The 22647-nt window shown below is 50.2% G+C and overlaps 1 pseudogene; it reads right to left on the bottom strand.

The window, feature by feature from the left end:
- LOC127576418 (zinc finger protein 850-like) overlaps positions 1–22647 on the bottom strand; it is a 93281-nt pseudogene that overhangs the window by 50529 nt on the left and 20105 nt on the right.

Genomic DNA, 22647 nt, shown 5'->3' on the forward strand with positions numbered 1-22647 from the left:
CATGTATATTCTATTTTATTGGCACCAATACTTGGGTCCTCTGAAATGTCTTGGCCAGGGTCACTTCATTGAATCATAGAACAGTACAGCACAATACAGGCCCTTCGGCCCACAATGTTGTGCCGACCTTTAAACCTCGCCTAAGACTATCTAACCCCTTCCTCCCACATATCCCTCTATTTTAAATTCCTCCATATGCTTATCTAACAATCTCTTGAATTTGACCAATGTACCTGCCTCCACCACCCCCCCAGGCAGCGCATTCCATGCCCCAAACTCCCTCTGGGTAAAAAACCTCCCTCTGATATCTCCCTTGAACTTCTCACCCATTACTTTAAAGCCATGCCCTCTTGTATTGAGCATTGGTGCCCTGGGAAAGAGGTGCTGGCTGTCCACTCTATCTATTCCTCTTAATATTTTGTACACCTCTATCATGTCTCCCCTCATCCTCCTCCTCTCCAAAGATTAGAGCCTGAGCTCCCTTAGTGTCTCCTCATAATCCATACTCTCCAAACCAGGCAGCATCCTGGTAAATCTCCTCTGCACCCTTTCCAACGCCTCCACATCCTTCCTATAATGAGGCGACCAGAACTGGACACAATCCTCTAAGCGTGGTCTAACCAGAGTTTTGTAGAGCTGCATCATTACCTCGCGGCTCTTAAACTCGATCACTTCCTGAGATTGTCCCGGACGTGACTGTCTGGCGTGCAATTTAGTCCATCCATTCGTGGAGTTGGAGCAGTGTCGTTCCCCTTGTCTGGGATAAGGAGACTGAACCAAGTTCAAGTTACTTTACCGTCATTTACCCGTATGCTGTAAGGAGGAACGAAATGTCGTTTCCCCCAGACTCACACAACAGAGGACATACATAGAACAGAAGACGTACAATAAACGCAGACAAAAAAATGGTGCAAGCACCAATAGTACAAAAGACGGTATATACAGGATACAAAATTAGTGCAAAACCGAGTTAGATGAAAAAAATACAGAACTCAGTGTGTTGCACTAAACATGTTCAGCAGCGGCCAAAGTTCTTATGCGCCGTTGTGCAAACCAGGGCTTTTGACGCGGCATTTGTCTGAGACTGTCTCCAGGGTATTCAGGAGCCCGACAGCCTGGGGGACAAAAAACTGTGGTACAGTCTGGTAGTTCTGGCCTGGATGCTCCGGTACCGCTTGCCAGACGGCAGTGGGACGTAAGGAGAGGCTGGCAACATCCTCCCCAACGGCTACTACATGACCTGCTGGCTATGCCCAATATTTTCTCTAATTATCACAAAGCAAGCCCGTTTAATTGCACGGTCTCACTGTTAAAATCAAATCATACTTTACGAAGCAGGAGGAGGCCATTTAGGTCACTGAGTCATCGTTTGGTCTACGTAGAAACAACTGAGCTCATTCCAGCACAACAGGCAACCTGCTGGTCCCGCAGCATCGGTGGGAGGAAGGGAACTGTCGATGGTTCAGGTCGAAACCCCACGGCGTCAGGTGACAGGTAAGGGAGGGGACTGGGGGGGGGGGGCGGGGGAGGGAAATGGGGTAGCAGGGGAGGGGACGGGGTGGGGGACAGGGGAGAGGACGGGGGAACGGGGAGGGGTGGAGTTGAGAGAGACCCTGGCAGGTGAATGATAAATGGATGATGAATCCGCAAAGAGCTGGAGCAACTGAGTGAGTTGCTCCAGGTTCCAGTATCTGCAGCCTCTTTGTGTCTCCAGAGTGATAGATGCAGGCAGACAGAGAAAAATAACGAGGTGGGGGGGTGGGGGGTAGATTGGGGGAGGTGGGTGGTGGGTAGGTTGGCAGGGTGGATGGGTAAGCAGGTTGGTGGGATGGGTGGGTAAGTTGGGGGGGTGTAGATTAGGGGGGTTGGTGGTAGGTTGGGGGGGTGGGGGGTGCGTTGCGGGTAGATTGGTGGGGTGGGGGGTAGATTGGGGGTGGTAGGTGGGTGGGTAAGGGGGGTGTGGGTGGGTGGGTTGGTGGGGTGGGGGTTAGATTGGGGGTGTGGGGGTAGGTTGGGGGGGTGGGGGTAGATTGGGGGGTGGGTTGGGGAGTGTGGGGTAGGTTGGGGGGGTGGGGGGGTAAGTTGGGGGTGTGGGTGGGTGGGTTGGGGGTGTGGGTGGTTAGATTGCGGGGTGGGGGGTAGTTTTGGGGGTAGATTGGTGGGGTGGGGGTTAGATTGGGGGGGTGGGGGTAGGTTGGGGGGTGGGGGGTAGATGGGGGTGGGTGGGTAGATTGGGGGGTGGGGGGTAGATTGGGGGGTGGGGGTAGGTTGGGGGGTGGGGGTAGGTTGGGGGGTGGGTGGGTAGATTGGGGGGTGGGGGGTAGGTTGGCAGGGTGGGTGGGTAGGTTGGCAGGGTGGGATGGGTAGGTAATGGGGGGTATGTAGATTAGGGGGGTGGGTGGTAGGTTGGGGGTGGGGGGTGTAAGTTGGGGGGTGGGGGTAGGTTAGTGGGGGTGGGGTGGAGGGGTAGATTGGGGGGTGGGTTGGGGAGTGTGGGGTAGGTTGGGGGGGTGGGTGGGTAAGTTGGGGGTGTGGGTGGGTGGGTTGGGGGTGTGGGGGTAGGTTGGGGGTGGGGTGGCTGGGTGGGTAGATTGGGGGTTCAGTGGTAGGTTGGCGGTGGGGGGTAGGTTGAGGGGTGGGTGGGTAGGTTGGGGGTGGGGAGGGTGGGTGGTAGGTTGGGGGTGGGGAGGGTGGGTGGTAGGGTGGTAGGTTGGGGGGTGGGTGGGTAGATTTGGGGTGGTGGGTGGGTTGGTCAGAGGGGGTGGGTGTTGGGAGCGGGTTGGGTCCGGGGTGGGGTGTGGATGGGAGGGGGTGTGGGTTGGTCGGGGTGGGTGAGTGTATTGGGAGGGGGGTGTGTGGGTCAGGGAGTGTGGGTGGGTTGGTCGGGGAGGCGTGTGGGCGGGTCGGGGGGGATGGGTCGGGAGATGGGGGTGGGGTGTGCGTGGGAGGGGGTGGGTCGGGAGGGGGTGGATGGGTCAGGAGGGGGTGGGATCGGTGGGGTGGGTAAGTTGAGGGGCTAGGTAGGTTTGGAGGGGGTAGGTGGGTGGGTAGGTGTGGGTGGGGTTGGACTCTGAAGGCGGCAGCAGGGAGATCACCGCGGGCTACCTGTGCTGGATTCCGATGAGCGTTGGAGGGGAGAATGGGAACCACGAGGGGAGAGGTGTATGGCAGATTGAACCAAACCAGATAGGGTCAGGGGCTAGAAGCATGTGGGTGAACTGTGTGTGTGTGTGTGAGTGTATGTGTGTGAGTGTGTGAGTGTGAGTGTGAGTGTGAGTGTGAGTGAGTGTGTGCTGGGCAAATGGAACCAGGGAAGGGGGTGATGAACACAGAAACATAGAAAACCTACAGCACAATTCAGGCCCTTCGGCCCACAAAGCCGTGCTGAACATGTCCCTACCTTAGAAATTACCAGGCTTACCCATAGCCCTCTATTTTTCTCAGCTCCATGTACCGATCCAACAGTCTCTTGAAAGACCCTATCGTATCCACCTCCACCACCGTTGCCGGCAGCCCATTCCACACACTCACCGCTCTCTGAGTAAAAAACTTACCCCTGACATCTCCTCTGTACCTACTCCCCAGCACCTTAAACCTGTGTCCTCCTGTGGCCACCATTTCAGCCCTGGGGAAAAGCCTCTGACTATCCACACGATCAATACCTCTCATCATCTTATATCAGGTCCCCCCTCATCCTCCGTCTCTCCAAGGAGAAAAGGCCGAGTTCCCTCAACGTGCTTTCGTAAGGCATGCTCCCCAATCCAGGCAGCATCCTTGTAAATCTCCTCTGCACCCTCTCTATGGCTTCCACATCCTTCCTGTAGTGAGGCGACCAGAACTGAGCACAGTACTCCAAGTGGGGTCTGACCAGGGATCTATACAGCAGCAACAATACCTCTCAGCTCCTAAATTCAATTCCACGGTTGATGAAGGACAATACACCATACGCCTTCTTAACCACAGAGTCAACCTGCGCAGCCGCTTTGAGCGTCCTATGGACTCGGACCCCAAGATCCCTCTGATCCTCCACACTGCCAAGAGTCCTACCATTAAGATTATATCCTGCCAACATATTTGACCTACCAAAATGAACCACTTCACACTTATCTGGGTTGAACTGCATCTGCCACTTCTCAGCCCAACTTTGCATCCTATCTATGTCCCTCTGTAAGCTCTGACAGCCCTTCAAACTATCCACAACACCCCTGACCTTCGTGTCATCCGCAAACTTACTAACCCACCCCTCCACTTCCCCATCCAGGTCGTCTATAAAGATCACCAAGAGAGAAAGATGGAGACGGCGTGACGAGAGAAAGGGGACAAAAATTGGATCGGAGGGAGAGCGGGTGGGGGGGCGGAGGGAGAAACGACCCTCTGAAGGTAAGGGTTACCCAAGGTTGTTCCTGCCATGAGGTGTAGGCCACCCAGGCGGCATGTGAGGTGTCATCCCTTGAGTTTGTGTTGGGCCTCACCTGTAGAGAGGGGGTAGTCAAGGATCCAAGGATGTGAGGTCGGTGTGAGAATGGGAAAGCGGATTGAATTGGCATGGAAGTGGGAGCTCGGGACATTCTCTCTTCTCTCCTCTCCCATCAGGTAGAAGATACAATAGACAATAGGAGCAGAAGTAGACCATTCGGCCCTTCGAGTCTGCACCGCCATTTTGAGATCACGGCTGATCCTCAACAATCAATATCCTGTTCCTGCCTTGTCCCCATATCCCTTGATTCCCCTATCTATAAGAAACCTATCTAGCTCCTTGAAAGTGCCCAGAGAATTGGCCTCCACTGCCCTCTGAGGCAGTGCATTCCACAAATTCACAACCCTCTGGGAGAAGAAGTTTTTCCTCACCTCTGTCCTAAATGGCCTAGCCCTTATTCTTAAATCATGCCCCCGGTCCTGGACTTCCCCAACATCTGGAACATATTTCCTGTCTTTATCTTGTCCAATCCCTTAATAATCCTGTATGTTTCAATCAGATCCCCTCTCAATCTTCTCAATTCCAGCGTGTACAATCCCAGTCTCTCCAACCTCTCAGCATAAGACAGTCCCGACATCCCTGGAATTAACCTTGTAAACCTACGCTGCACGCCCTCTATAGCCAGGATACCCTTCCTTAACCCTGGAGACCAAAATTGTACACAATACTCCAGGAGTGGTCTCACCTGGGCCCTGTACAAATGCAAAAGAATCTCTTAGCTTTTGTACTCAATTCCCCTTGTAATACAGGCCAACATTCCATTAGTCTTCATCACCGCCTGCTGCACTTGCTCATTCACTTTCAGTGACTGATGAACAAGGAATCCTAGATCCCTTTGTATTTCCCCCTTACCTAACTCCACACCATTCAGATAATAATCCGCCCTCCTGTTCCTGCTCCCAAAGTGGATAACCTCACACTTATCCGCATTAAACTTCATCTGCCAAGTATCTGCCCACTTACCCAACCTATCCAAATCACCTTGAATTCTCCTAACTTCCTCTACACATGTCGCACTGCCACCCAACTTTGTATCATCAGCAAACTTGCTAATGTTATTCACAATGCCTTCATCTAAATCATCAACATAGATCGTAAACAGCTGCGGTTCCAGCACCGAGCCCTGTGGCACCCCACTAGTCACGGCCTGCCATTCTGAGAAACATCCACTCACCCCTACCCTTTGTTTCCTATCCGCCAACCAGTTTTCTATCCATATTAATACCCGCCCCCCAATTCCATGAGCCCTAATTTTACCCACCAATCTCCTGTGCGGCACTTTATCAAATGCCTTCTGAAAGTCGAGGTATACAACATCCACTGAATCTCCCTCGTCTATTTTCCTGGTTACACCCTCAAAAAACTCCAGTAGATTAGTCAAGCATGATTTGCCCTTGGTAAATCCATGTTGACTCGACCCAATCCTATCATTGCTATCCAAATATGCTGCTATTTCATCCTTAATAATGGACTCTAGCATCTTCCCCACCACAGATGTTAGGCTAACTGGACGATAGTCCACCGTTTTCTCCCTCCCTCCTTTCTTAAAAAGTGGGATAACATTAGCCATTCTCCAATCCTCAGGAACTGACCCCGAATCTAAGGAACATCGGAAAATGATCACCAATGCATCCACAATTTCTAGCGCCACCTCCTTTAGTACCCTGGGATGCAGACCATCTGGACCTGGGGATTTGTCAGTCTTCAGCCCCATTAGTCTACCCATCGCCATTTCTTTCCTAATGTCAATCCACTTCAGTTCCTCTGTCACCCTCTGCCTTTTGTCCATCCTTACCTCTGGGAGATTTCTTACGTCTTCCCCCGTGAAGACAGATCCAAAGTACTTATTAAATTCGACTGCCATCTCCCTGTTTCCCGTAATAATTTCACCCGATTCGGTCTTCAAGGGCCCAACATTGTTCCTAACTAACTTCTTTCCCTTCACATACCTAAAAAAGCTTTTGCTATCCTCCTTAATATTCCTGGCTAGCTTGCCTTCGTACCTCATTTTTTCTTCCCGAATTACCTTTTTAGTTAAATTCTGCTGCCCCTTAAAAATTTCCCAATCTTCTATCTTCCCACTCAGCTTGGCTCTGCCGTACTTCTTCCTTTTTAACACAATGCTATCTCTGACTTCCTTTGTCAGCCACGGTGGCCCCTTTCCCCTCTTTGAGTCTTTCCTTCTCTGGGGAATAAACTGATCCTGCACCTTGTGCATTATACCCAAGAATACCTGCCATTGCTAGTCCACTGACAATTCTGCTAGGATGCCCGCCCAGTCAACTTTAGCCAGCTCCACCCTCATGGCTCCATAGTCTCCTTTGTTCAACTGCAAAATTGACCCTTCTGATTTGCCCTTTTCCCTCTCCAATTGCAGATAAAAACTTGTTATGGTCACTACCTCCCAATGGCTCCTTTACTTCGAGTTCTCTTATCAAATCCTGCTCATTACACAGCACTAAATCCAGAATAGCCCTCTCCCTGGTCGGCTCTCGTACCAGCTGCTCCAAGAATGCATCCCGGAGGCACTCCATAAACTCCCTTTCCTGGGGTCCAGTACCAGCCTGATTTTCCCAGTCCACTTGCATATTGAAATGCCCCATAACTACTGTGACATTACCCTCGCCACATGCTAACATTAACTCACTATTCAGCTTGCACCCAATATCCATGCCACCGTTCGGAGGCCCGTAGATAACACCCATTAGGGTCTTTTTGCCCTTACAGTTCCTCAGTTCTATCCACACTGACTCTACTTCTCCTGATTCAATGTCCCCCCTTGCAAGGGATTGAATCTCATTCCTCACCAACAGGGCCACCCCACCCCCTCTGCCCACCTTCCTGTCCTTACGATAGCATGTATACCCTTGAAAATTCATTTCCCAGGTCTGATCTCCCTGCAGCCACGTCTCCGTTATCCCAACAACATCATACTTACCCATTCGTATCTGAGCTTCAAGCTCGCCTACCTTATTCCTGACACTCCGTGCATTCAGATATAGGATTTTTAACCCATTTCTCCTCTCTCCATTCATATTAATGTTCCAAAATTGTGTAGTTCCTACCTGTCCTCTACCCTCCATCTCGCTATCCTCTCTCTCATTCTGGATCCCCTCCCCCTGCAAATTTAGTTTAAACCCCCCCCCCCCCCCCCCGAGCAGCATTAGCAAACCTTCCTGCAAGAATGTCAGTACCCCTCCAGTTCAGGTGTAAACCGTCCCGTTGGAACAGATCCCATCTTCCCTAGAACAAATCCCAATTATCCATAAACCTGAAGCCCTCCCTCTCGCACCATCCCCTCAGCCTGAGGATACAGGAGCCTGAGGGCATGTACCACCAGACTCAAGGACAGCTACTACCCCACTGTGATAAGACTATTGAACGGTTCCCTTATACAATGAGATTGTCTCTGACCTCACGATCTACCTTGTTGTGACCTCGCACCATATTGCACTGCACTTTCTCTGTAGCTGTGACACTTTACTCTGTACTGTTATTGTTTTTACCTGTACTACATCAATGCACTTTGTACTGACTCAATGTAACTACACTGTGGAATGAATTGACCTGTACGATCGGTTTACAAGACAAGTTTTTCACACTACCTCAGTACAAGTGACAATAATAAACCAATACCCAATGTTTTAATTTAGTTATTGATCCAATACCTTGACCTTATTTCTCCTTTCCAGAGGCCTGACATGCTAAGTACTCTCATTATATGGTATCTTTAATTTGTATGTCCAGCATCTGGAAGATTTTGCTCTTCCAGAAGATTTGATTTCACTGTTGCAAATGTGTAACAAGGGGAAGATTGTTTAGCGCGCTGGCCTTCATCAGTCAGGGCACTGAGTACAGGAGCTGGGACATTACGTTGTAGTTGTACAAGTCGTTGGTGAGGCCGCACTTGGAGCACTGTGTACAGTGTTGGTCACCCTGTTGTAGGAAAGACATGGTTAAACTGGAAAGAGTACAGAAAGGATGTTGCCAGGACTAGAGGGCCTGAGTTACAGGGAGAGGTTGGCCAGGCTGGGTCTTTATTCCTTGGAGCGTAGGAGAATGAGGGGCGACCTTATAGAAATGTTTAAAATGATGAGAGGCAGAGATAAGGCGGACGGTAACAGTCTTTCCCCCAGGGTAGGGGAGTCCAAAACTAGGGGACATTGGTTTAGGGTGGGAGGGGAAAGGTTTAAAAGGGACCTGAGGGGCAACTTTCACGCAGGGGGCGGTGAGTGTGTGGAACAAGCTGCCAGAGGAATTGAGGCAGGTACAACAGCATCATTTAAGAAGCACTTGGATAGGTACATGGAGGGGCGGGGTATCGAGGGAGATGGGCATAACACAGAAAGTCAGGACTAGCTGGGTGGGCACCGTGGTCGGCATGGACTGGTTGGGCCGAAAGGCCTGTATCCATGCTATATTGCTCTATGAATCTATCCCCCTGGGTCGTCTACATCCCAATGGAATGAACTCCCGAGTTTTCCAATTTTAAGTGACCCTCCCCTTCGGTGGGTTGTTTGTCACCTTCCAATCCTCTGGCCATCCCATTTTAATCCCCTCAAACCCAATCCCCGCCTTCCCCCCAGCCCCCTATCACCCATCTTCATCCCCGAAGAAGGATGATAGAACAGTGCAGCACAGAACAGGCCCTTCGGCCCACAATGTTGTGCCGACATAGCTAATCCCTCCTACCTACTGGATGACCCTAACCCTCCATTTTCCTCTCGTTCGTGCCCATCCAAAGCCCCCAGTGAGTTTGCCTCCACCACCCTATCAGGCAACGCGTTCCAGGCATCCACCACTCTCACCACCACCTCCAACAGATCACCCCTCAGCCTCCACCGCTCCGGAGAAAAGAGCCCAAGTTTGTCCAGCTTCTCCTGATAGCACATGCCCTCTAATCCAGGCAGCATCCTAGTAAACCTCCTCTGTGCCCTCTCTAAAGCCCCGACATCCTTCCTGTAGTGAGGTGACCAGAATTCCACACAATACTCTAAATGCGGCCTAACCAGAGTTCTGTAGAGATGCATCATAACCTCTCGACTCCTGTACTCAATACCTTAGAAACATAGAAAACCTACAGCACAATTCAGGCTCTTCGGCCCACAAAGCTGTGCCGAACATCTCCCCACCTTAGAAATTACTAGGCTCCATGTACCGATCCAACAGTCTCTTAAAAGATCCTATTGAATCCGCCTCCACCACCGTTGCCGGCAGCCCATTCCACACACTCACCACTCTGAGTAAAAAAACTTACCCCTGACATCTCCTCTGTACCTGCTCCCCAGCACCTTAAACCTGTGTCCTCTTGTGGCCACCATTTCAGCCCTGGGGAAAAGCCTCTGACTATCCACCCGATCAATGCCTCTCATCACCTTTTACACCTCTATCAGGTCCCCCCCTCATCCTCCGTCTCTCCAAGGAGAAAAGGCCGAGTTCCCTCAACCTGTTTTCACAGGGCATGCTCCCCAATCCAGGCAGATATCCTTGTAAATCTCCTCTGCCCCCTTTCTATGGCTTCCACATCCTTCCTGTAGCGAGGCGACCAGAACTGAGCACAGTACTCCAAGTGGGGTCTGACCAGGGACCTATATAGCTGCGACGATACCTCTCGGCTCCGAAACTCAATTGCACAATTGAAGGACAATACACCGTATGCCGCCTTCACCACAGAGTCAACCTGCGCAGCCACTTTGAGCGATAGATGCATTTATTAATAGAGGAATTATAAGAAAATTGAGAAAGTTTGTAATTTGGTCAACTTAGGCGCCGGACAAACTGGAAAAGGATGATAGGAAAATAGGCCGATAGTGGAGGTGGTCAAAAGGTCACGTAGAAGAAACAGGGCAGGACTTGGGTCAGGGAAGTGTTCTGATTACAAGGGTAGGGCAAGGATAAACAAATGGATGTCGCAATACAGCTCAAGTCCAGGAGGGCTGTACTGAAAGATAAGCAGAGTCATGACATAAGGACAAAACCACAAATTAGTGCACCTAATTTCCAGGAGAATGGAGGAACACAAGGTCCCATTCGTCAGGCAGTTAGAACAACCCCTGCAAAGATCAAATCCTGCAAAGAAAAGCCGTGAAATCCCCATGTAACAATTGTACTGCCAATACTATAAATATAAGTGTTTTGGGTCAGTGGGGTATGTTTGAGCTCTCGCTCAAAGTGCTCCCCAGTGTTCACTGTAACAGGACCTGAATAAACCGACTTGTTTGAGAAACTCACCGCGGCTGTAGGAGAGATTTTCTTTGTGCGCTGTCTGAGGGAGTGGAGGAGGGCGGGAGGGAGAAATGGAGAGAGTGGGGGTGCTGCAAGATAGGGGAGAGAGAGACAAACACACACACATATATATATATCACATACACACAGACAGACACAGAGACACACACACACACACATATATATACACACACAAACACAGAGAAACACAGACACACACACAAACACAGAGAAACACACACACACAGAAACACACACACACAGAAACACACAGAGTCAGACACAGACAGACACATATATATACACACACACAGACACACACACACAGAAACACACACACAGAAACACACACACAGACACACACACACAGAGAAACAGAAACACACACACACACACACACACACACAGAAACACACACATACACACAGAGAAACACACACACACACACACACATACACAGTGCAAAGGAGGAATGGAGGAGGGAGGGAAGGGAGGCTGAGGGGAGGGGGAGGCGGATCTCCACTGAGGCATTAAGATCAGTCACTGAATACAGAACTTTAACGCGATCCGCCACAATCAGCGGGATTGCCTCGTGCATCTGCTTCCCCTGCAGGACACAGAGAGTGAGTGGGGAGACCTCCCTGAGGCCCCACCCGGAGTGGGGATTGGGCAGGGACAATCTGTCGAGCACGAGGGCCCTCCGTACACCGATCCACGGGAGATCCGAGAGCTGCAGGGGCTGCCCGCCAGAGGCCATCTTAAAACACGATCAGATTTCACAAGTAGGATAGGGCGGGGGTTGCTGCAGGGGAGACAAGGTGCTTGAAGACCCATGATGCATGAAGATCTAGAGTAGGCAGACAAGTGGCAGAAGCAGCTTAATACAGAGAAGCCCTTTCGGGAAGTGGCTGGTCACTGGAAAAATCACTTCCCAATCGCCGAGCCAGTCACCTTCCAGCTGCTGGGAGAGGGGAATCTCCCAGCTGTGGTGCAATGTCCTGGTGTGTTAAATCACGTGATAGGATCCCGGACAATCAAGGTCATATCATCAAAAAGGAAACGAACCAGATATGTTCAGTTGCGTTTCCCTGAGTTTCGTTACTGCTTCCCAAGGCTAAGGAAGGCTCTGAAACAGGGATTAAGATTTTCCAAAGCAGAAACAATGAGCCTCCAAGGGACCTAATGTATCGTTATCAGCTGGGAGAGGAGGGACAGACACGGTAGTGTAGCGGTTAGCGTAACGCTATTACAGCGCCAGCGACCCGGATTCAATTCCCACCGCTGTCTGTAAGGAGTTTGTACGTTCTCCCCGTGTCTGCGTGGGTTTCCTCCGGGTGCTCCAGTTCCCTCCCACATTCCAAAGACGTACGGGTTAGGAAGTTGTGGGGGTGCTATGTTGGTGCCGGAAGCGTGGCGACACTTGTGGGCTGCCCCCAGCACACTCTACGCAAAAAGATGCATTTCACTGTGTGTTTCGATGTACATGTGACTAATAAAGATATCTTAACATCTCATCTCACTTCACATTGAGCACTACAGCACAGTACAGGCCCTTCAGCCCACAATGTTGTGCCAACATTTATCCTGCTCTAAGATCTATCTAACCCTTCCCTCCCACATAACCCCCCATTTCTCTAACATTCATGTGTCTAAGAGTCTCTTAACTGTCCCTGATGTAACTGCCCCCACAACCTCTGCGAGCAGTGCGTTCCATGCACCCACTTCTCTGTGTAAAAAACTTACCCCTGACGTCCCCATTATACCTTCCTCCAATCACCTTAAAATTATGTCCTCTCGTGTTAGCCATCATTGCCCTGGGAAAAAGTCTCTGACTGTCCACTCGAACTATGCCTCTTGTAAACCTCTATCAAGTCACCTCTCATCCTCCTCCTCTCCAAAGAGAAAAGCCCCAGCTCGCTCAACCTAAGACATGCTCTCCAATCCAGGCAGCGTCCTGGTAAATCTCCTCTGCACCCTCTCGAAAGCTTCCCCATCCTTCCCATAGTGAACCGAGCACAATACTCCGACCAGAGTTCTACTGGATGGTTGAGCTGGACACACACACACACTTTGGTAACTTTTGTTCCTCTAGATGAAGTTCAAGTTCAAGTGCAAGTTACTTCATCGTCATTTACCCATGTGCTGTAAAAACACACGGCGGAACAAAATGTCGTTTCCCCCCAGACTCTCACAACAGAGGACGTACGTAGAACAGAAGACATACAGTAAACGCAGACAAAAAAAATTCTGTAAGCACATATAGTACAAAAAAAATGGTATATACAGGATACAAAATTAGTGCAAAGTTTGTGCAAAACCGAGTTGGACAAAGAAAATCCAGAACTCAGTGTGTTGCACTCATTGTACAAACATATTTAGCAGCGGCCAAAGTTCTTATACGCCGTTGTGCAAACCAGGGCTTTTGACGTGGCATTTGTCTGAGACTGTCTCCGGGGTATTCAGGAGCCCGACAGCCTTGGGGGGTAAAAGCTGTTGTACAGTCTAGCAGTTCTGGCCCGGATGCTCCGGTACCGCTTGCCAGACGGGACAAATAGGTCATGGGAGGGACAAGGAGGGGTTGTCTACGATTCTGCAGACCTTGCGCTGAGGAAGTAAGGGGTTGAGAAACTGTGACTGTACATGGAAAAAAAATACCTCGCAAGCAAGAGCAAGCAAGGACTAGGTGGTAATTACTATGTCCGGAACTTGGTTGAAGCCAATTATACTAGACAATAAAGGTGCTGGGTGCATTAAACAGCGAGTGGGAAGCTTGTCCGAAACAATAAGGGTGATACTTGTCTTTGAATCTCTTGATTGTAAATCAATTGTACTGAACAACAAGTGCGATGTCTGTCTTTGGATCTCTGTGGCTTGACTGAAACTCGTGGAGCCGCATTCCTTAAGTGTGCGTGACAATGTCTGTATAAATTACTGTCTGCTCCTTTGTACTGTGGAGACCTCGGGTAGGGACTCTCAACGAGTGCTGACGAGGCTCCTCCCTAGTGGTATACTGCTCATAAACACGTTTTGTTGAATCAACCCGGCGGTACTGTGTAACTTTGCAGCGGACAGTCGTGGTTTCCTGCAATAAATAGATGACCAGGAGAAGCAGAAGATTCCTCAAGAAGTTAAACTTTTATTTGCAAAGAAAAGTTGTGACAGCCAGACAGTCAGTTACCAGTCACCCTCTGACTACTGCCCTCTCTGACTGCCCCCCCCCCCCCCCGAGCAAAGCTCGTGGGCCTTTTTTTATACTTTTTTTTCCTTAGCTCAATTACATTGTTACAATCCATCATGTTCTCTCTTATCTTCACAGTTTCATCCTTTCACAGTTGTTTCCTGACTCACAACCATTTGTCTTTCGCCACAGTCATTTCCTGACTCAATCGCAGGGCGCCCCAATTATTTATGGGCATTGGGAGTACTGGTACTGGGCTACAGAACGATCAGTTATAAAACAATACTAGGCTTTAGCTACAAGGCTAACAGTTATAAAACATCACAATGTGCCCCTATTATTTATGAGTTCTGAGACTCGCTGGCACCCGGCTTATCAGTTATGAAAACCATCAGCTACAGAACTGCTCCAAAATCATCAGTCGCACTAGCCCTAACGACCATTAGCTCCACAATAGATCAACAGCGTCTTCCTAGGAATGGGCTAACCGTCGGTTTAATGAGCTACAGTAAATCAAAAGTGTCACCCTAGGAATGGGCTATTTCTTTAATGAGCGATACGTTTCCCGCACTGAGAGTTTCCCACGCTCGAGCTGAAGAAGGAGGAGGCCCAGTGGCCATCTTAAGGAGATCAGCAGCCATCTTAAGCACAGAGCAGACTATGAATAAAAAAAAGTAGAGCCTCTATTTTCCATATATTCTATAACAGGAGCGGGAACTTAAAATCGGGACAACAGCGTGTGCATCGTGTGTTGTAGAAATCCAGGACGGAGGGAATACTCCAATGCAATGACTGGAGAAAAATCAGACCATGGGATTCCTGTGGCATTGAGAGATTTCGCTCAAACGTTTGCTTTGTGGAGATGGATGGGATGATTAATTGTGTCTGGCCAGGAGATCCAATTTGCCAGTTGTTGTAATATTGACACATGAGGCATCATCTCCAGTTGGGACGCGTGCATTCGGGGTAGGAGCGGACACCTGGTTCCACCAAGCTGCACATCTTACAAGGGGAACAGCAGAGGGAGGATGGGACGGGGGCTCCGGAGACAATCACTGGGGAAGGGGTTTCCGGAGAGCTGACCGGGCGGGGAAAGACGAGGAGCCGGACAGCTCGTTGGCGGGTGAGGGCTGCTTGGGATAGTTGGGCATCTGATGGTGGGACGGTGTCGGGGGATCTCTAGCCGAGCAAGATCCCGGGAAGGGGAAGGGTCTTTTCCCTCGAGTGTGAGAACTGAGGGATGGGAGCAGGCACAGATGCACTGAGGATACTTATTTAGGAAATACATTATGGCAATCTTCTCCCTCAGCGCCGCTCTCCTGCGCTAACACCACATCCCTCCTTCCTCCACTATTTAAAAAAAAATTTACAAGAGAGCAGGAGACGCTGAGAAGTCTCCGGAAACCAGCAACAACCCCGCTCGCTGTCTGTCACCAAGAACTCCCTCTACGGGGATACGTGAGGAGTCAATGACCCCAGGCAGCGAAGGACAGGTAGGCTCCAATTGATTCCCCGTGAATCTGCAGCCCCACTGACAACAAGCCCTGAGCAACACAGCTGATTACAAAGCAGAGACACGGTGCATTCACCAGGACGTATTTACCAGGACATTCCCTCAGCACTGCCCCTCCAACAGAGCACCCCTTCCTCAGAACTGCCCCCCTGTTAGTGCAGCGCTCCCTCAGTGAGATCCCTCTGAGAATCCAACGCTCCCTCAGTTGAATTTAGGAGCCGAGAGGTAATGCTGCAACTATATAGGACCCCGGTCAGACCCCACTTGGAGTACTGTGCTCAGTTCTGGTCGCCTCACTACAGGAAGGATGTGGAAGCCATAGAGAGGGTGCAGAGGAGATTTACAAGGATGCTGCCTGGATTGGGGAACATGCCTTATGAAAGCAATTTGAGGGAACTCAGTCTTTTCTCCTTGGAGCGACGGAGGATGAGGGGGGGACCTGATAGAGGTGTATAAGGTGATGAGAGGCATTGATCGGGTAGATAGTCAGAGGCTTTGCCCAGGGCTGAAATGGTGGCCACAAGAGGACACAGGTTTAAGGTGCTGAGGAGTAGGTACAGAGGAGATGTCAGGGGTAAGTTTTTTACTCAGAGAGTGGTGAGTGTGTGGAATGGGCTGCCGGCAACGGTGGTGGAGGCGGGTACGATAGGGTCTTTTAAGAGACTGTTGGATCGGTACATGGAGCTGAGAAAGATAGAGGGCTATGGGTAAACCTAGTAATTTCTAAGGTAGGAACAGCTTTGTGGGCCGAAGGGCCTGAATTGTGCTGTAGGTTTTCTATGTTACTATATCCCTCCATGCAGGGCTCCCACGGTGATGCCTCCAACAATGCAGTTCTCCCTCAGTACTGACGCTGACCATGGTGCTCCCTCAGCACCGACCCTCCCACACTGTGGTGAAGCCCCTGTTGTAAGACAAGTTCGAAAGGTCTCGAGGGGCAAGGACTCTGGACACAGTCTTTGGAGTTAAAATGGTTTATTTACAAAGACAAACGCGGGACAGGATGAACGGGAACGGACGCACACTTACACACACGCACACGGGTGATCGCGAACGTGGGGGGGAATCGCAACAAGGGTGAGGCGCGCGCACACACACACAGAGACACACACACACACACACACACACACACACACACACACACACACACACACACACACACACACACACACCAAACTGGGTACAAACAAATCAAGGAAGGAACAATACGGTACCCGCCACCCCTTGACTCAGTGCAAGCATCAGCTCTACGCTCCCGGGAATCTACTTAGGACACTTGCGGAAGTGCACACTCTCACCAGTGGTCTCTTCGGTGTTGTTTCACGATTCCCGGAGCAGTCAAAAGAGAGAGAACCACACACATGTGGCGTTCTTTATAGCGCTGTAGGGCTGGGTGGAGCCAGCCCAGGTAATTCAAACAAGCCAATGGCTCAGGGCCAGGTCCAAAGGTGTTTACAAAGGCCAATGGTTAAGGGTGTGCGCTAATGGGTGGGTGGGGCCAGACCTTGATTGACAGTGGTGTGGCTTTCGACCAGGTGGTCCATGGCGTCACGTGACAGCCGTGACCCTTCACAGTACGGCCCCCCACACTGGGGGTGTGGGTTGTGCCTCTGCAGTGGGACCCTGAGAGGCTTCAAGCTGCAACCCCGGGAGATCCCTCAGAGGGATCTGAGGAAGCGCTGTGCTATCAGAAGGAGTGCTGCACAGAGGGATATCTGAGATAGGACGACATCCTCGGTCTCCAGTGAAACCCCTTCCTGGAATGTGTTCCCGTGAGTGAGATGGTGAGGTGGAGTCAGGGGCGTGTATCTGTGAGGGAGAGCGACCGAGTGTGTGTGAGGGTGAGTGGGCCCGTGTGTGCTGAATGAGTGAATGAGTCCGTGTGTCGTACATTTGTTGAAAGTTTGTGTAATGGGATCTGTTTCTACCCATCTTTGAGTGTTTTCTTTGTGTGTGTGTGTGTGTGTGTGTGTGTGTGTGTGTGTGAGAGAGAGTGTGTGTGTGTGTGTGTGTGTGTGTGTTTGGCAGAGTGCCTCTGTGTGCTCCTGTATGAGAGAATTTCTGTGAGAGAGACAGACAGACAGGGAGATGTAGACAGACAGACAGACAGAGGGAGACGGAGAGAGAGAGACAGGGAGATGGAGAGAGAGAGAGACGGAGATGGAGAGAGAGAGACAGGGAGATGGAGAGAGAGAGAGAGAGACGGAGATGGAGAGAGAGAGACAGGGAGATGGAGAGAGAGAGAGATATGGAGATGGAGAGAGAGAGACAGGGAGATGGAGAGAGAGAGACGATGGAGAGAGAGAGACAGGGAGATGGGGAGAGAGACAGACAGACAGGGAGATGGAGAGAGAGAGAGACAGGCAGATGGAGATGGAGAGAGAGAGACAGACAGACAGACAGTGGGAGATGGAGAGAGAGAGACAGGGAGATGGGGAGAGAGAGACAGACAGATGGAGATGGAGAGAGAGACAGAGAGAGATGTAGAGAGAGAGAGGGAGAGAGACAGACAGACAGACAGAGGGAGATGGAGAGAGAGAGAGACTGTTGTCAGTTTGAGACTTACTAATGTTCAGTGGTCTTTGTAAAAGATCACTAAGGCAGGCGGGCACCAAGTCCAGCAGGGAGCCGGGGTCCCAGACCACTCTCGATTGGCAGTGGCCTTGGACGTAACCTTATAATCCACATCCAACCGTGAAATGAGTCACCAAGTTCTCCCATCCTCCCTCTCCCCTCGTCTGTTTGTATCGGGGGTGGCGATGCCCTTCCTCATGGATTCTGACCCGCTGCCAGCACAGACAATCTTCCCGGAACAGGACTGAGCTGTCTGGTCTCACCCAGCTGGCATGCCACAGAGCGCCGTCTGCAGGACGGCTGGTGTGGTTTACCGTCTCCGTCCGAGCTCCGGGGAACAACGTCCAGCTACATCAATAATGGGAGTTCAAATCCGTGACCGGAGTGGTCACCGGCAGCAGTGGCACCAACAGCCAGCCAGCCAGTTCGTTCCTCAGAGGCAGGGTGCACATGCCGATTCCCCGGAGCTGAGCACTTCTGTACATTATGCCCGCCACGCGGACCCAACCACCAACCACCTGCCTTCAGCTCGGTGAGGTTTCTCCCCACAGCAGGATACCCGGACTGGAGGCTGCATCATTCGTTGCCCTCCGCTGACCACCACGTAGACAATCCGTGGGGTCGCCGTCGCACCCGATAATTGCTGAGGTGCAGAAACGACACCGTGGCCCTGGGCAGGGCATCCCCAGGTCTCAGCACGTCACGCGTTGAGCACAGGGACGGACTCCCCAGCAAGTGTGAAAATGGACGCCTCCTCGGTGTTGGAGTCCACAGCCCAGGAGTGAGGCTATTCAGACACACTGCTAAGCACGGGTGTTCCAACCCACGACAGCCTCTTCCTGTCCCTGTTCACCTCCCCCAGTCCTATTCATAGAACAGAGAACACTACAGCACAGTACAGGCCCTTCAGCCCACAATGTTGTGCCGACCTTTTATCCTGCTCTAAGATCTATCTAACCCTTCCCTCCCACATCGCCCCCCATTTCTCGATCATTCATGTGTCTATCTACGAGTCTCTTAAATGTCCCTAATGTATCTGCCCCCACAACCTCTGCCGGCAGTGCGTTCCACACACCCACCACTCTCTGTGTAAAAAAAAACTTACCCCTTATACCTTCCTCCAATCACCATAAAATTATGCCCCCTCGTGTTGGCCGTTGTCGCCCTGGGAAAAAGTCTCTGACTGTCCGCTCGATCTGTGCCTCTGATCATCTTGTATATCAAGTCACCTCTCATCCTCCTCCTCCTCCCAGCTCGCTCAACCTTTCCTCATAAAACACGCTCTCCAATCCAGGCAGAATCCTGGTAAATCTCCTCCCTCCCTCCCGTTTTTCCATTTCCCCTTTTATTTCGTTGTCTTGGTGAAGCAGCCGACATAATCACAGACCCCACCCACCCGGGTCATTCTCTCTTCTCTCCTCTCCCATCAGGTAGAAGATACAGGAGCCTGAGGGCACGTACCACCAGGCTCAAGGACAGCTTCTACCCCACTGTGATAAGACTATTGAACAGTTCCCTTATACAATGAGATGGGCTCTGACCTCACGATCTACCTTGTTGTGACCTTGCACCTTATTGCACTGCACTTTCTCTGTAGCTGTGACACTTTACTCTGTACTGTTATTGTTTTTACCTGTACTACCTCAATGCACTCTGTACTAATACAATGCACTCTGTACTAACCCAATGCACTCTGTACTACCTCAATGCACTCTGTACTAACCCAATGGACTCTGTACTACCTCAATGCACTCTGTACTACCTCAATGCACTGTACTACCTCAATGCACTCTGTACTAACCCAATGCACTCTGTACTACCTCAATGCACTCTGTACTAACCCAATGCACTCTGTACTAACCCAATGCACTCTGTACTACCTCAATGCACTCTGTACTACCTCAATGCACTCTGTACTAACCCAATGCACTCTGTACTACCTCAATGCACTCTGTACTACCTCAATGCACTCTGTACTAACCCAATGCACTCTGTACTACCTCAATGCACTCTGTACTACCTCAATGCACTCTGTACTAACCCAATTCACTCTGTACTAACTCAATGTAACTGCACTGTGTCATGAATTGACCTGTACGATCAGAATGCAAGACAAGTTTTTCACTGTACCTCGGTACAAGTGACAATAATAAACCAATACCAAGCAGCAAAAAACACCAGAGATACTGAATTGTAAAAACAAAAAGGGCTGGAAACTCACTGGGTCAGACACTCTCTGCAAAGAGGGAACCAGAGTCAATGTTTCAAGTTGATTACCATCAGCTTCCTATCCGCATGCATCACGGCTTGGTACGGCAACTGCTCTGCCCGGGACCGCAAGAAACCGCAGAGAGTTGTGGACACAGCCCAGCGCATCATGGACATCAGCCTTCCCTGCTTGGACTCTGCCTTTACCTCTCGCTGCCTTGGTGAAGCAGCCAGCATAATCAAAGACCTCACCCACCCGGGTCATTCTCTCTTCTCTCCTCTCCCATCGGGCAGAAGACAGAGGATCCTTAGGGCACGTACCACCAGGCTCAAGGACAGTTTCTACCCCACTGTGATAAGACTATTGAACGGTTCCCTTATACGATGAGATGGACTCTTGACCTCACAATCTACCTTGTTGTGACCTTGCACCTTATTGCACTGCACTTTCTCTGTAGCTGTGACACTTTATTTTGTACTGTTATAGTTTTTACCTGTACTACATCAATGCACTCTGTACTAACTCAATGTAACTGCTCTGTGTAGTGAATTGACCTGTACGATCAGTTTACAAGACAAGTTTTTCACTGTACCTCAGTACAAGTGACAAATGAGAGACAATGACTGCTCCCTGGTCATGAACGACATCTTAGAGATAAGATTTCTTTATTAGTCACATGTACAACGAAACACACAGTGAAATGAATCTTCTGCGTAACGTGTTCTGGGGGCAGCCCGCAAGTGTCTCCACGCTTCCGGCGCCAACAGAGCACCCCTGCAACTTCCTAACCTCGTATGTCTTTGGAATGTGGGAGGAAACCGGAGCACCTGGAGGAAACCCACGCAGACACACGGGGAGGACGTACAAACTCCTTACAGTCAGCGACCAGAATTGAACCCCGGGTCGCTGGCACTGTAATAGCGTCATGCTAACCCACCACACTACCGTGCCTGCCATTCCAGGGGTCGTCTCACTGGGACCCCGTGTAATTAAGGGAGGACATCCCTACCCTTGGTGTGAATACGGGACTGGGGTATCACCCCAGGGAGTCACACGAGTGGCATCGGTGCTGTGGTTTTTTTTATAGAAAGGTAACACTAATGATTGATCCGTACATGAATGTAAAGGTTTGCACTGTTTTATTCTTGTATATAGTTTGTTTTTTATGATGAATAACGTTTATTTTGGAATAATTTTTAAAAAATCCCTACTCTTGTACTCAAATCCTCTCACAACCAAGAGTTAGACTATTTTACCTGCATATCAACTTTCAGTATCTGGTGTTCAAGAACACCCAAGGCCCCCTGAACACCTTTCACTCTCTCGCCATTTACAAGAGACCACCTTTCCACTTTTTCCTCGATCTAAGTGCATGACCTCAGATTTTTTTCTGCGTTATATTCCAGCTGTCACTAACCTGCCAATCTGCTGCGAAACCTCTCCCTTTCTCCACACAGTCAAAACTACCACCCTGCTTTGTACCATTAACAGCGTTTGATATATTACACAAGACAATTTTTACCAGTCACATAATAAGTCTCGTTAACAATCTCTCATAATAGACCTCTTTATTGGTCACATGTACATCGAAACACACAGTGAAGTGCACCTTTTTGCGTAGAGTGTTCTGAGGCTCTATACATGAGTGCTCTGTACATGTGACTAATAAAGAGATCTTATCTTAATATTGTGAACAGGTCTTGCAATCGAGTGAGTCCAGCAAAGGTTCATCAGACCGGTTGCTGGGATGTCAGGTTTGTACTGGGTGAAGACGTTAAACATGCTTTCTTGAGAGCTGGAGTTTCAGAACCACACGCCGTGCCCAGAATAAAGGTAAGTCAGTCAGAGGAGGGAAATGAGAAGAAATTTCTTCACGCGTATGGTGGTGAATGTTTGGAATTCTCTCCACCAGAGGGCTGTAGAGGCTCAGTCATTGAGAGACAAGAGCGACTGCAGACGGTGGGAATCTGGAGCGACACAGACAAAGCTCCCCCAGCATTCTGTCTTTTAGTATATTAGAACATAGAACCATAGACCAGTACAGCACAATACAGGCCCTTCGGCCCACAATGTTGTGCCGACCTTTAAACCTCGCCTAAGACTATCTAACCCCTTCCCCCCACATATCCCTCTATTTTAAATTCCTCCATATGCTTATCTAACAATCTCTTGAATTTGACCAATGTACCTGCCTCCACCACCGCCCCCGGCAGCGCATTCCATGCCCCAACCACTCTCTGGGTAACAAACCTTCCTCTGATATCTCCCTTGAACTTCCCACCCATTACTTTAAAGCCATGCCCTCTTGTATTGAGCATTGGTGCCCTGGGAAAGAGGTGCTGGCTGTCCACTCTATCTATTCCTCTTAGTATTTTGTATGCCGAAGCAATCTTCAACAATCCTCCACACTATCCACAACACCACCGACCTTCGTGTCGTCTGCAAACTTGCCGACCCACCCTTCTACCCCC

The sequence above is a fragment of the Pristis pectinata genome, chromosome 12 (genome assembly GCF_009764475.1).
Source record: "Pristis pectinata isolate sPriPec2 chromosome 12, sPriPec2.1.pri, whole genome shotgun sequence".
Classification (NCBI taxonomy): Eukaryota; Metazoa; Chordata; class Chondrichthyes; order Rhinopristiformes; family Pristidae; genus Pristis; species Pristis pectinata.